Here is a 12,964-nt window from a genome sequence, read left to right as displayed (position 1 = left end):
ATTTCTTCTTTCATCGATCACTTTCGTGAGCGGGGCGGAGTGGTGCTACAGAAAACCCGCTCCACCACTCAGCATCAACAACAAAAAAACAGGTCCCATGAGCCTCATTTTAGGAACGGCAAACCAGTAACAACGAAAAATCGCCGCCTCTCTCTCTCTCTCTCTCTCTCGCTCTCTCTCTCTCTCTCTCTCTCTTTGTTGCTCTATTCCTTCTCTTCATTGCGCTCCTTTCGCGGGCCAAAGAAAAAAAAACAGCCTTTCCTATCGGTTCAGGTTCAAGTTTACGGGGCGATCCTACACACAGCTCGCCCTCTGCCTGGTCCCGAAAGTGCGACCCAACGTCCGAACCGCCCCGAAGCGCTCCCAACAGGCTACTTTCTTTTCTTGCCGTCCAAAAGAGGAACCGCCGAATTCACGAAACAACAACAACAACAACAAAATCCCCCCAAAAATCAGTCCCCTCGATTTCGACCGTCCGTTCGGCGTCTTTCGATATCGTTCAACCTTTCAACTTTCCCGCTCCAACCCAACACACACTTTCACAATATTTTCCATTTGCACAGTTGTCCCGACCTGTCCCGAGATCTCACAAAGATCACGCATGATCAGTGACCGCCCTTTGCCCATGCGCTGGGAATACGGTCTTCCCCTCGGTGAGGTTGGCCCCAGCTGCTAGCGGGACCACAAAACGCTGCCAACGCTTCTGGTCGATAGCTCATATTTCGCTTGCTCCCGTGTATGCGTGTGTGTGTGTTTGTGTGTCATCTTCAACCCTCCGGAGACTTCACCGCTTGACGGACATGACAGACACGATGCCCACATCACTGTTGAAGTGTTTCGCCGCGAGCTCATCTTCCCTTGAGATGCGAGATCTCACGACAGACACGCTCCCTCCCTTCGAACCCTTCTGTACCACAGCAGTCGTGAGCGCTGATCGCAATCAACCGCAAGCATACCGACATACTCCACCACCAACCACCACCATCATCATCATCTTCTCGATCAACTCGACCGTAAGTTATTCGTTATTATTATTATATTTTATTTCATCCATTTTTTGCGTCTCACTTTTTTGTTGTGTTCATTATAGCTTCAAGTACACATTGCTGGATGGCGTAAAGAATTCAAAGCAAGCCGGCAAACTCTTCTCTCCGAGGGCACACTCAGCACTTGTAGGCTTAGGAAAATTGAAAACCAGTAGGCGGTCCAATGGCAATGGCATCTCTATGCGGCGAAGAAGTGTAGCAGAACACCGAAAGTGGAAAGCGAAAGCAGCAAAGGTTTCAATCAGCAAATCGCGAGAAGAAGCTGGATGCCATTAGCGAAATGCCATTAGCGGGCCTAGAATGATTTGCTGGCGAGGATGATGAGAACGAGCTGATAGTACCAGCTGCAGCTGCAGCTTCGTGAGATAATGAGGTATCTACAATAGGGAATGGGTTTACCTGCAGTAAGCTTACTTCTTTACACACGCCCAAAGAATGGGTCAAAATTGAGCCACAATGGGAAAGACTTGCCTTGCAACATTATTAACCCATAAACTTGTCAATCATTAAAAATCGTTTAAAATTCCCATTTGCAGCTCCCCCACATCTTTACGTCATTAAAAAAATCAATCTAAGCCCGCCCGCAGCTCGAGCCGAGGATCGTGACATTGAACCACCGAAACACAACATTCCAATTTCGAAACCAAACACTCCCTCCCAGAAACGAAGCCACCGCAAGCACCGCCAGGAATGTCCTCCGCTAACGGGCTAACCGTACATGGGAGGAAAAAGGATAAAACATCACCTCAGAAATCTAATTCACATTCCTCGTCATTCACGCGATCATTGATAGGTTGTTCAGAGGAGGGTTGGGAGAAGGAAGGCTACTCTCGCACGACTACTCCAAGCACAATAAAAACACCGATCGCAATCACCGCGAAACCCGTGTTGACAGAAACGGAGGAACCGGTGCCAAAGTAACAAAAAAAAAAGTATGTGCCGCGATCTTCTCGTACAAACGCACGCACACACGCACGATATGTTCGCCCAGGTGGTGGATCTTCGCGAGATCGGTATGTGTATGTTGTTTTTTTCTGTCCTCTTCTGTTGCTTCATCGTCCTTTTGCTTCTTGCTGCCCATCGCAAACGGTAAGATGTGGTAAAAAGGAGTGTTGTTAACCAAACCTTCGACTCCTCCTCATTCTCCAGCGACGAACGACACTCATCAGCCTTCAGCGAGGGCAGCCGCACGACAGCACGACGAGTACAAATCATAGTAATAATGATTTACCAATGTTGTCTCACCGTCTCATCAGCGGGCAACACCTCACTCGCCGCAGTTGGAAGAGGTAAGCCGCGTTTTGCAGCGACACGACACGATCAGCTGAAGATCAGTTTACCCTCCCAAGTTCCATGGCGTTTGATATAGAAGTTAATGAAAGATTTTTCACCAAAGGGAAACCGCACGGAGGGCAAACCCCGGGAGCAAATCGAAACACTGTGGCAAAAGTGCGGAGGTCGCTTCTCTAGCCATCGGATGACGAAAGAGGTTCGACGCTGTTCGACGACCAAATGCCGCGATCGGGCGAGAGGATGAAAGCACACACGCGTCACACAGGAAGGTAAAATAATTACGACAAAAAGGCCAACATTAATTCCGACGCTATCAAACAGCAATCAGTGACGTGGCGCGTCTTCGGGTCGGGGTAAGCGCGGCGATCGTTTGGCGCGCTATTTGCGCTCCTCTTTGACTCGACCGGAGGTAGGTCGATATCGTACATCTCGGTATGCACTCCCTACTGGCCGACAGACCCTTTTGCTGGCAACCCTTCTTGTGGATGGTGTAAAATTGTCTCCACGGTTACTAGAGCGCCCTCTAGCAGTTGCCAACTACACCATCCTATGGGGGGGAAGAGGTTCCGATCGCCCCGGACATCATCAATCCCTCCCCGTGGACGAATGGAGAGCATCTCATAATGGGAGAAAATTAGCTCTGAAACTCAAACGGTCCGCCCCTATCGGGCCGGCGATTCCCTCCCCAATGGACCGGGCTTTTCTTTATCGCTTTTCCCGCTTCCCCACTATCAGTCGCTGAGATTCCACCGTGGCTGCAGCCGCGACCGCACTCGAGAACGACCGCATAAGCGACGAACCCCCCCCTTACATCCACATACATGCATTGCTTTCAATGTAATCTTCACGTACCCAGAGGAGCGCCTTACGGGTCACCAAACCAGGTGGACCGAAAAGCCGATCAACTTTCTCCACATGCGCCGCGCACCGGCCTCGTTGTTTGCAACAAAGTGTATGCTTATGTGTGTGTGTTTTTGTTGTACCCAGCATGACCATCCCGAACCACAAAACCCATTCAGTGGCGCAATTATTTGCCCTATCACAGCAGGCAGGAAATTGATGTGCGCCAGTCATGGTTAAAAGCAGCATCTTGAAGCGGCTGTGGCGAAAAGTCGCGCGAAAAGTCGACTCAATTACCCCTCGGCGAGGTGGAGATAGTTAAGTGGATGATAAAGGCATTGCTTGGTTCATTTATTTTTAATCACCTGTTGGTGTTGGTGCTCCGGCGTCGCTTCCCGAACGCGTTGCCTTTGGCGATGACCCGAAGCAACGATTTTAATCAAACAACGCTGCTTTCGTTTCATTGACCGGTTTGGAGCTTAGTGTTGTGAGCATTGTGACAGACCTTACTTCCTGTCTTTCAAGTTCCCCCCGGATCAAATGGTTTCCCCCATTACAATGTGACGAAACGAGCCAGCCAAACAATCGCTTTTCCTCTGGTCATTATACAGCCCAAGATTGTGAATGGCAGATAGGAGGAGGCTGCCCTCCGGAACACACCGCATTCCCTGCTGGTGCTTTGGGTTTTGTTTTCCCTCTCATGATAACGATCTAAACCAATTATTGCATAACATACGTGCAGAGCTCCCTATTCTTAACCTTATGTCCCGGCTTCCAAAAAGCTAAGAAGCACCCAATAAACCGAGGTAATTGTTTTATGGCTCTCCGCACCTACTCCAACAGCCTTTAAGCTCCCTCGGAGTCGCACGAACCATGGCCTCACGCTTTGCAGCCGTGGCTGGTGGCTTTGCGCGTGAGAAAAACTCCCAACCCGACTCTCTAGATATGAGCGTCCTCCTTCTGTTCTGACTCGCTAGGCTCTGAATTATAATCGACTGTCACGTTCTGTCTACGCTAGTCCACCAAAAAACACCCTGATCGTATCCGTGAGATTTGGATTTAAATGATCGCGCGTATGGGCTCTATCTTCCGTGATCTTGGCGGAATGAGAACGATTTGCTGAGGATTTTCTTTTGCCAAAAAAAAACAAACGTCCACAAAAGACCACAATAGACACAGTCTTCCTTCAATTGATGGATTGGTGAGAACTTCCCGCACCAGGCCAACAATCAAGCTAGCAAAGTTGAGCTCCACGACGAAAACAAAACGAAACCACACGTCCGTGAAACTAAATTAAAGTTTATCAGTCAAACAACTCGACCGACAATAAGCTTTCGGCAGTTTGCGAAACACCCAGAAAAACACAATAAAAAAAACGACGCAAATCTTGCGCCATTAGATCAATCCACCATTTGCAATAGACGGCTCGCACGCCGTTTGGTGGTCTTGGAGGAGGGAGCAACATGAACCCATCATTAGCGCCGCTGCCCAGGCAATAGAAGAGCGCACGGATTCTAGCCTGCCAATGTTCTGATTCAATTTCAGAACCCTCGCTGTGGTTTTTATGCTTCAGCTGACTCACGCTTTAGATTGAATAATTATTGCGTCTTATTACTGCTTGCTGCTGCTGCCGCCACTGCACGAGCAGTGTGTTTTGTCGGTGGTCGGTTTTCAAGCATTTTCCGCGTGACTCTCAAGCAATTGGCCGGATGCCCGGGTCCGAAAAATAGTCCCATCGACCTTGGAACGAGAAGAGCTGCTGACAGGCCGCCAAGATCGCGTAACTTCCGCTCCGTTTCAGGTCCGGCCGGCTGCCGGCAATCCCGCAAGCCGTACTGGGTCGGCAAATCACAGACCACAAATCGCACACCACAAACTCACAATAATTACCCGTGTGCCCTGTCATTCCACGCAAAGCAAAGGGAAGCAAACATTCTCACACACAGGGTGTTATAGAGGTTGTTTTTTTCCTCTGGATTTTCGGAAGTTCCCTCCATTGGCACCGGATGGTAGTAATTTGTCACGAACGCTTGCCTCCATGGCTTCCCTGTTCGGCCGGATCTACTCGGGCTGTCTTTGGGCTGTCGGATAAAGATCTTGCCCCGGGTCGGTCTGATGGGCGATGCTTCTTGCGTGTCTGTAGAACTCCCCGAGAACCCCATTACCACGGGAATGGATTTTCACTTTTTATGATCACTCATTCCCACATTAGTGTTGTGGGGTGATCGTTTCGGGGTCTTCTCTTCGGGGCTTTGGGCTCTTCCTGCTGGACCTTATGGTCCGAAAAGCCCCGACATTATCCGCTTGTTCAGTGTCGCCCTAAATGACCCAAACTATGGCCCAAAGTTAAGCCTCGGAAGAAACATTCTTCCGTGTTTTCTTCTTGCCTTTGAGCTCTGTTTCCCACTCTATTGGTTCTAGGTCCGGAAACAAACCTACACGCATTAGAGGATCTGTTTCCCCTAATAGAACCTTGGAAACTTCTCCACAAAAGAAAAAGCGCAGCGCAACCACGCAACCCGCGGCAAATAAAACCTCCGAATTAATCCTCCAACTATCGGAAGCTTGTCGATCGTGGTGGTCCAGCGCGTATCTTCCGATTCACCCATCGGAGCAAGAGAGGGAAGAGGACGAAAACGGGAACCAAAAGAAAAAAAAATCCCCGCTCGGGTGAATCGTCAACGCCAACTTCTTCCCCCGTCTAGACTGATGGGTCGCCCACCAAAAGGCCAACAGGTCTCGACCCGGTTTTATTGCTATTATTTTATCCCTTACCTACGACCTCATCCTCTCTGTTCCCTGTTCATTTCCCCGGGTGCTTTTCACAGCACACTTACATTCTCTTTCTCATTACACCTTCCCTTTCCCCCCACCGAGTGATCGTTTGATCTTTCATCGTGTACGGCGTTTCGGACGCCGACCACAGTCTCTTTGCGAAGACCTTTTTCCTTTCTCTCCACACTGTCTCTCTCTCTCCCGCACGCTCAACTGATGATCACTGATCGGTATTTTATTTGGAATGTTTCAGAGTTCGATAATGACCGGATTAAGAGATTACTTCTCCCAGAGCGACAGTCCGTGGCGAACCGATTTTGAGGTTCGTCGTCTGCCCGCGCTCGCCGATTCTTGATCGCCGATGTTTCCCCTTTGCATCGATGCAACCATTCCCATTCCATGCACATAAAACCCATTGCACATCTAGGTGTAGAATACCAACAAAAAAAACGCCGGCATTATTTTATTGGATCCATTTGCCTATGCAACGGCGGCCCGGGACGGACCAACGGACACACTTTAACGCCACAATCGCAATCGAACGACTAATTTCGTTCGGATTAAAGAAGCCGTGTTTTACGCCTGTGTGCGGCCTCCTTTCCCCCGATGATGCAACGCTAAGAATGATTTGTACGATGACGCATTCGTGATGGTACACCGAACAAATCACGATAACTCCCTTCACGGCTAGACAAAAGTTCGTCTGTCTAGGCCCCTCCGCTACAGCTAACCTTATGGCTATTTATTTGAAACGATCAAAGTGCGACCGGACCGGCCAACATTGGCGTGTGTGCTCGAGAAATCGAAATCCATTCCGGCTGATGACCAATAAGCGGCTTTCGGGGAGCACCGTTCTTGAGCTAACGGCCATACGATAGGGCTAGAGATAGGCGGCGACTCGTCTCGACATACCACCGGCTAGAAGTTTCTCCGCCAGCGCGCACCATTCGAGCGGTTGTAAATACTCAAATCATCCGGCATTTATCCGGCAATCCAGTGCGTTGTAAACTCGCCCGCTAATATCTTGTAGTGCCCGTAAAACGCTAAGCTTCGAATGGTTATTTCGAGCGGCTCTGGCGATATCGAAGGGACATTATTGTGTGTGTCCCCAACTCTTGCGGCGTTTTGAAGGTTTTGGTGGTGAAGGTGGAGACTGACATTCCATTCGGGTGTAGCAATGTTTATCTAGCACTGTTTAAGGTCAAAGTTCCGGATGCTGGTCAAGGAATGGCGGCCAATTTCACGCACGAAGGCCATCAAGAGAGACTGTAGCTAAACCGATCCGCCACATCCGGGCACACTAACGAGACGCGGTGGTTGCCTCATTTCAATGGTGCGTAATCAATTTCAAGCGTTTAGTTGCAAATGTTTGGTAATAGAGTTGAGGGGGAACGAGTTGTGTCGTTTGGTTCCTCAAATATAAGATTCGGTTACTCCAATCTTATACAAGTTTGGAATCAATTCGTATTCTTCTAATGTAGCTGTAAGCGTGAAGTGAAGTGAATTTAAATGTAATGAAATATCTTGTTGTTAAATGCACCAAAAATCAATGTCAAACCACCTTCAAGTGCCAAACTACTGCTCCTCTGTTCTTGTTTTAAGCCCATCTTTCTCTTACCCTTCTCTTTCCATCGCTCCCTTTCGGATCTCTCCCAACCCAGACAAGGAATTCCAATTGCTTATTTTCACAATTTATTGATCGATTGCTTTGACTTCGTGTGCATATTCGCAGCCCTGCAAGCCCTGCCGGCGGAAAGCTGCCCTTCATGCGGTGCGAGGACACGGGTAGGAAACCGGGGCACCGATAATTGACGATTGGCATGAAAATAAGCACTCTTCCCGAGCCCACGCCGTCGCACTCCCCACTACACTGCAAATCTCGCTCCAGCTTCAACGACTTGCGATCTCGCGATCTCTGTCATCCCCACTCGTTCCAAACCCACCGGGGAAGGGAATGCTATCCCCCAAAGTGTGCTAGCCATCCAACCAACAACCATCCACCATAAACAAAGGCAGTTTAAATCACTCAACATTCGTGAAATTTATTGATTTCGTTCACATTGACAAACGCCGCACCGCAAGGGCGAGTGCGCAATTGCGATGTTTTTCCACTCGACGCAGCGAACAGTGATCCGTGATCCGTCCCTCCATCAAGGATCGTTCGGAAAATGGATCGCTTTTTTGCCTCTCTCTCTCTCTCTCCCCTCTGTACGGATCCGTTTTTCCACTTCCAATCTCGAACATAATCAGACGTACTCCACAAAACGTGACAGTTAAATGCGCCGACTGCAACACGAAGAGCGAGTGTGGGCAATGATGGCCGCTCCGGCCGTACGTGCCCGTGTTTCCTTTGTGTGAGGTGACGCGTAGCAATGCAACATCCTGGAATGTTTGCGAGTTGCCAAATTTCCTCCCTGCAAAACTAAAGAGCAGGAAGGCACCAAATTGGACCCACTGAACCGCAAACCCCAACCCGAGTTCCTGTCTGTCAACTCGGCAACCCATGCAAAACGGCGTCCGGCGACAACAGGCGGGGAAACAACGACAATTTGGCACTCAAAACAAGAGCAAAACCACCATAATGGGCATGCAGGGGGAAAAAAACGACAACGGGGCAAAGGATGTAATGAGTTTGACATTTAGCATGCGCGAGAAGCTTACCCAACACAATACCTACAAACAGTGGGTAGTGAAAGCAGGAGAAAAAGTGCACTTTTCTGGGCGTAATTTTCCTGTCTCCAACAGTGCTCCGGTTAGCTTTGATTTTGTACCCCGTTTCGTTTAGAGCTGCGCTGCTCATCACCATCCCCATGGTTCCCGGTTTAAGCAACGTTCTGCCTGGTCGTCGTCTTTTTTTTCCTGGAACACAGATCTCGATTGTGTGGTCGAAGCGCGCAATTGTTCGCTCACTTCCTGGCCATACCCATTTGGCCACCCAAAAGCCACTGGACCGATTGCCGTTGGACCGAACAGGAAGAAGAAGTAGTAGTTAGCGCAAACGAACGAGCGAAAAAAAAACGCAACAACTACCCCGAACATGTCAACCAGGGGGGCGGGAGGAAAGGTTTGGAAAGGGAATGGAAAATGGATACGGATACGGTTCATCGGTTCCCTTCGATGCGCCCGGGTTTAGGGTTGCATTCGTTCGCTCGGGCGCATTTGCATACTGGGCTATCCGGTTGGAAGGGCGAGCGAGAGAGAAAGGAAGAAAGGATGAAGGTCTTTACGGGTGACGAACTTCTGGAGCAGATCGAGCTTGTAGAGGAAGCATCTCGCCACTTACCGATCGAGTGGAACGAGTTTTTCTGGTGTAAATTTGATTATACAGTTGGTTTAGTTTGTTTTTTGCGCTATGTCAGGAAATGCTTCATCGAATCCTGGTCATGGCACCAACAATGAATGAAGTCTCTCATCGACTTTTTCAACTGTACTAATCAAAATACCAGAAACCGTCACGTTGAGCTCAAAAGGCACAACAAAAAGACATTATTCTCTAAATAACCTCCATTAATCCTGGTCACGGCACCAACAATCGCATATTGCAGCACTAAAACAGTGCCCGTAACGCTTTGTACTGCGCACAGCTTGAACGTTAGCTATCTTCCCCATGGGTAAGACACCCAACAGCAGCAAGCTACAGCAAAACAACAATCTTCAACCTACCCAACTGCATAAGAAAACCGACTCGCCACAACAATGTTGCCAAAAGTCACGTTCACAGCGATTATCAACGTCGCCTGTGGTATCTCGCCAGCCCCGCGCGCGCGCGCACTTCTCCTTCGATTCGGGCGATCCACAGTGATTATTGCAACTGCAGCGACGTAATTTCTCTGTCCAATTCAAACTACTCACTCACTCACACACCCATTCAAACCCCAGCCCCCCCCCCCAGTGCCCAAAATACAATGTAACATGCGACGTTGATGCTTTTCCCCCCGATCGGTCCCTCGAGCGGATTGAATCTCCTCTGCGAAAGCCATTCTGAGTTTGTTTGCGCCTGTCAATCAGACTGCTCACAAAACTGGAGCGTGTAAATTGATGGCCTTTAGCGAAGGCGAGTGAACCGTCGCTTGTCGTCGATTTTGCATAAAACAATCGATCGAGCGGCCAATTTCGCGCAACAACAATGTGGACGTCGTGGTTTTGTCAAATGGGACGAATTGGCGTCGAGATTGGATTTTCGATGTTTTGCAATACTTGTGCTCGAGTACAGAAGGTACACACACGCTCAAGGACGCGTGCCAGTGTGTTGCAACTATTTGCAGAAGGAAAAGTGCCTATCACTACACACGATCGTTCGCAAAATCGAGTGTCCTTCTATGATCGTTCATAAATAATTCAAACACGAAATACAATCATTCAAACAGAGCTAAAAAGCACACACTACACGTACAAGAGCTTCGCACTACTGTTTCCTACTTTCGATTTCATCGACTAACATACCGATCCAGATCGCACCGTTCCCTTCCCATCCGACTTCATGAGCGACTCTTGAGGCGCAACCGCTTTGACGCGCTTATTTGGTACGCCTTCACTTTAACTGAAACGCTAGACGTCTCTCCGCTTTTTCTTATCCGCCTAATGAAGCGAGTGCCACAACTTCTCGCTGTTTCGAGGCTAAACATTAAACAGACCCACAACAACAATAAAAAACTTCTTCACATCTTTTGCGCAGTACCAGTGCTTGTGCAGAGCCTCCTACCGAGGCAAGGACATCACGAACCAGGCCCGTAGCATCCTGTACATGCTGATTGCTCAAGTACCACCAATACAAACACGCTCGCTCTTCGGGGCGTGGACCAGTTTAAATACGGATGGCTTGGGATTGGAAAACGCGGTAGCATAAAATCTTCCCTCGCCGAGCAATGAGGTTGGGCCCGTTTGTTCCCGATTTTCAAGTTCACTTTAGCGCACTTTAACGAAGGCGAAGAACGCTCCAAGTGTGTTTTTGTAACGGGTTGAACAGGACTTCCAACGTGCTTCGGTTTTCCACTTTGAGGAGGCATTCCTTTCCAACTCCTTCCCGCACAGAGTAATGGTTGTCTAATTTTCGTTTTACTCTAACGCTGCGAGGAGCAGCACATACACAGAGCCAGCCACTCCGCAGCCAGGCGCAAAGCCAGTGCGAACGAGTATGAACTTGACCTAAGCACCTTAAAAGCCTACAGAAGAATTTCGGCGACCGCCGCCCTGGGGCCTTCCTGGGTTTGCTGGACCGTTTTGTGCTTTCTGCGCTTTGCTTTTCTACGTTCCTTTCGTGCCGTGTTTCGGGGTTGCGTAGTTGCCGGCTTGTTTGCCTCCCTTAGCACAGGTCCCGTTTTGTTCACCTTCTTTCCCTGTTGTTGTTTTTTTTTTGTGGGGGTAATCCAATAATAAAACATGCAGCAGTTTGTGTGAACCTCAAGAACTCTGGACAAGTTGCCGGGCGCACATGCAGATGTACCGGTGCGCCACACCGGTTGTGCTCTTATTTTGCTGGTTTTGCGCTCTTTTTTTTCGGGCCTGTTTTTATGATGCTACCGATGTTTATGTAGCTGGGCCAGTTTGTTCAAAGTTCCTCGAGCTTCTCGAGACATTTCAACCAAATTGACCAAATTGAGTGGAGTAAAGCATTCCAACGAAACGGTACTATTCCGACAGGCAACATAAAGCGGGAGATTAATTACCTTTGAATCTTTAAGCTAGAAGACGGAAGACACACACCAACTCCAACTCCAACACACTCTCCACTAATTTCGCCGCCAACTCGTTAATGATCGTCGATCGATCGTCGGTTTGTGCTCTCCGCTCGATGCTCCCGTTGCTTCGGACACCACGGATTGGAATGTAGCGTCTAGGCTGCGGCTGACCAATGTGCGACCACGTGTTTACAAATTCAAACCACTCGGCACGCACGAAACGCTCACGCTTTGCCCGGTTTAAGCACTGGAGCTAGACACTTTACCGAAAATTTCGCACAGAATCGCTAAAACTACCCAAAGACACTCCCCACGCGCGCCGCACACAGACGAAGATTTACCAAACGCAAAGGAATCACTCTACACAGTTAGGGCACGTTGATTCTGCGTCGCAATAAAACTCTTCACCAACAAGCTAAACAAGCCTTCACGACGATGCCTTTTCTTGGGTCGATCTTGAGGTTGAGGCGTTAGTTTCTCGAAGGGAATCCGTATCCACTCGCCAAAGACGCACACAATCTCTACACCGTCGATCAAGTTGGATGGTTTGACATTGAATTCCAAACTTTAGCATCTGCTGTATGTTAAACACTTCCGAGGAACGATTCACCTTCGTCTTTGGAGCTCAAAGCTTAAGATCTGCGTCACAACCCTTTTTGCAAAACACACAAATTACCGTCGTTAGAACACACTGAGGTTTTAGTTGATGGAACTTTATCTAAATCGAATGCTACGATCCACTCGGGGTTTAACCGCTTTTATTTTTCAAACACTCGCAGCACGAGCACGCACCTTTCCGTTACCTACGCAATCGTGTCTCTCGGAGAAACTGAACCGAAAGGGCAGAACGAAAAGCCGCCAGAGCCGTGGAAGCCGTACAAGCGCGCTCTCTCTCGACTTAGGCTTTTGCTCTTTCTCTCATTGGCTAAAAGGGAGAACGAGCAGCATAGATGCGTTTTTACAGGGTTCGTTGCTGGGATGTTGGAGATTTCTCAATATTATAAGTGACTGTCTGAGTATTATGGTTCAGAGCGAAGATCTGAGCTCAAGAAGAACAATTAGCTCTGTGATACTGTAATATAATTATTCCTCGATCATCCTACGACGTCCAACCCTGCATTTTCTTCAAATTGAGTAATTCCCAACTCTAGCTCTTCTTCCAACAAATCTCCCTCTCTCGATCAGTCGTTCGTTTGGCGCTCTCTGTTAAAATTTTCCCAACAGTGTCCAGCTTTTCTCAAGGGAATTTTCTACTACTGCTGTTCTGTTGCACGTTTCATGTTTTTTTCTTCCTTCTTTTTTGTTTGCATCGTTACAAAGAAAGCATTCTGT

General features: G+C 48.7%; 1 protein-coding gene across 1 annotated transcript in view; it reads right to left on the bottom strand.

Annotated features, from left to right (window-relative positions):
* The window catches only part of LOC121596034 (mediator of RNA polymerase II transcription subunit 15), a 42,665-nt gene extending 30,215 nt beyond the window's left edge, over positions 1–12,450 (bottom strand). The window contains exon 1 of the mRNA XM_041920602.1: positions 11,621–12,450. The gene's annotated coding sequence lies outside the window, so the exon portion shown is untranslated. The remainder of the gene's footprint in view (positions 1–11,620) is intronic.
* Between the last annotated feature and the right edge of the window lie 514 nt (positions 12,451–12,964).

Source organism: Anopheles merus, chromosome 3R (genome assembly GCF_017562075.2).
Source record: "Anopheles merus strain MAF chromosome 3R, AmerM5.1, whole genome shotgun sequence".
NCBI lineage: Eukaryota > Metazoa > Arthropoda > Insecta > Diptera > Culicidae > Anopheles > Anopheles merus.
The sequence above is the reverse complement of the archived record's forward strand: the minus strand, read 5'-3'. Positions and strand labels throughout refer to the sequence as shown.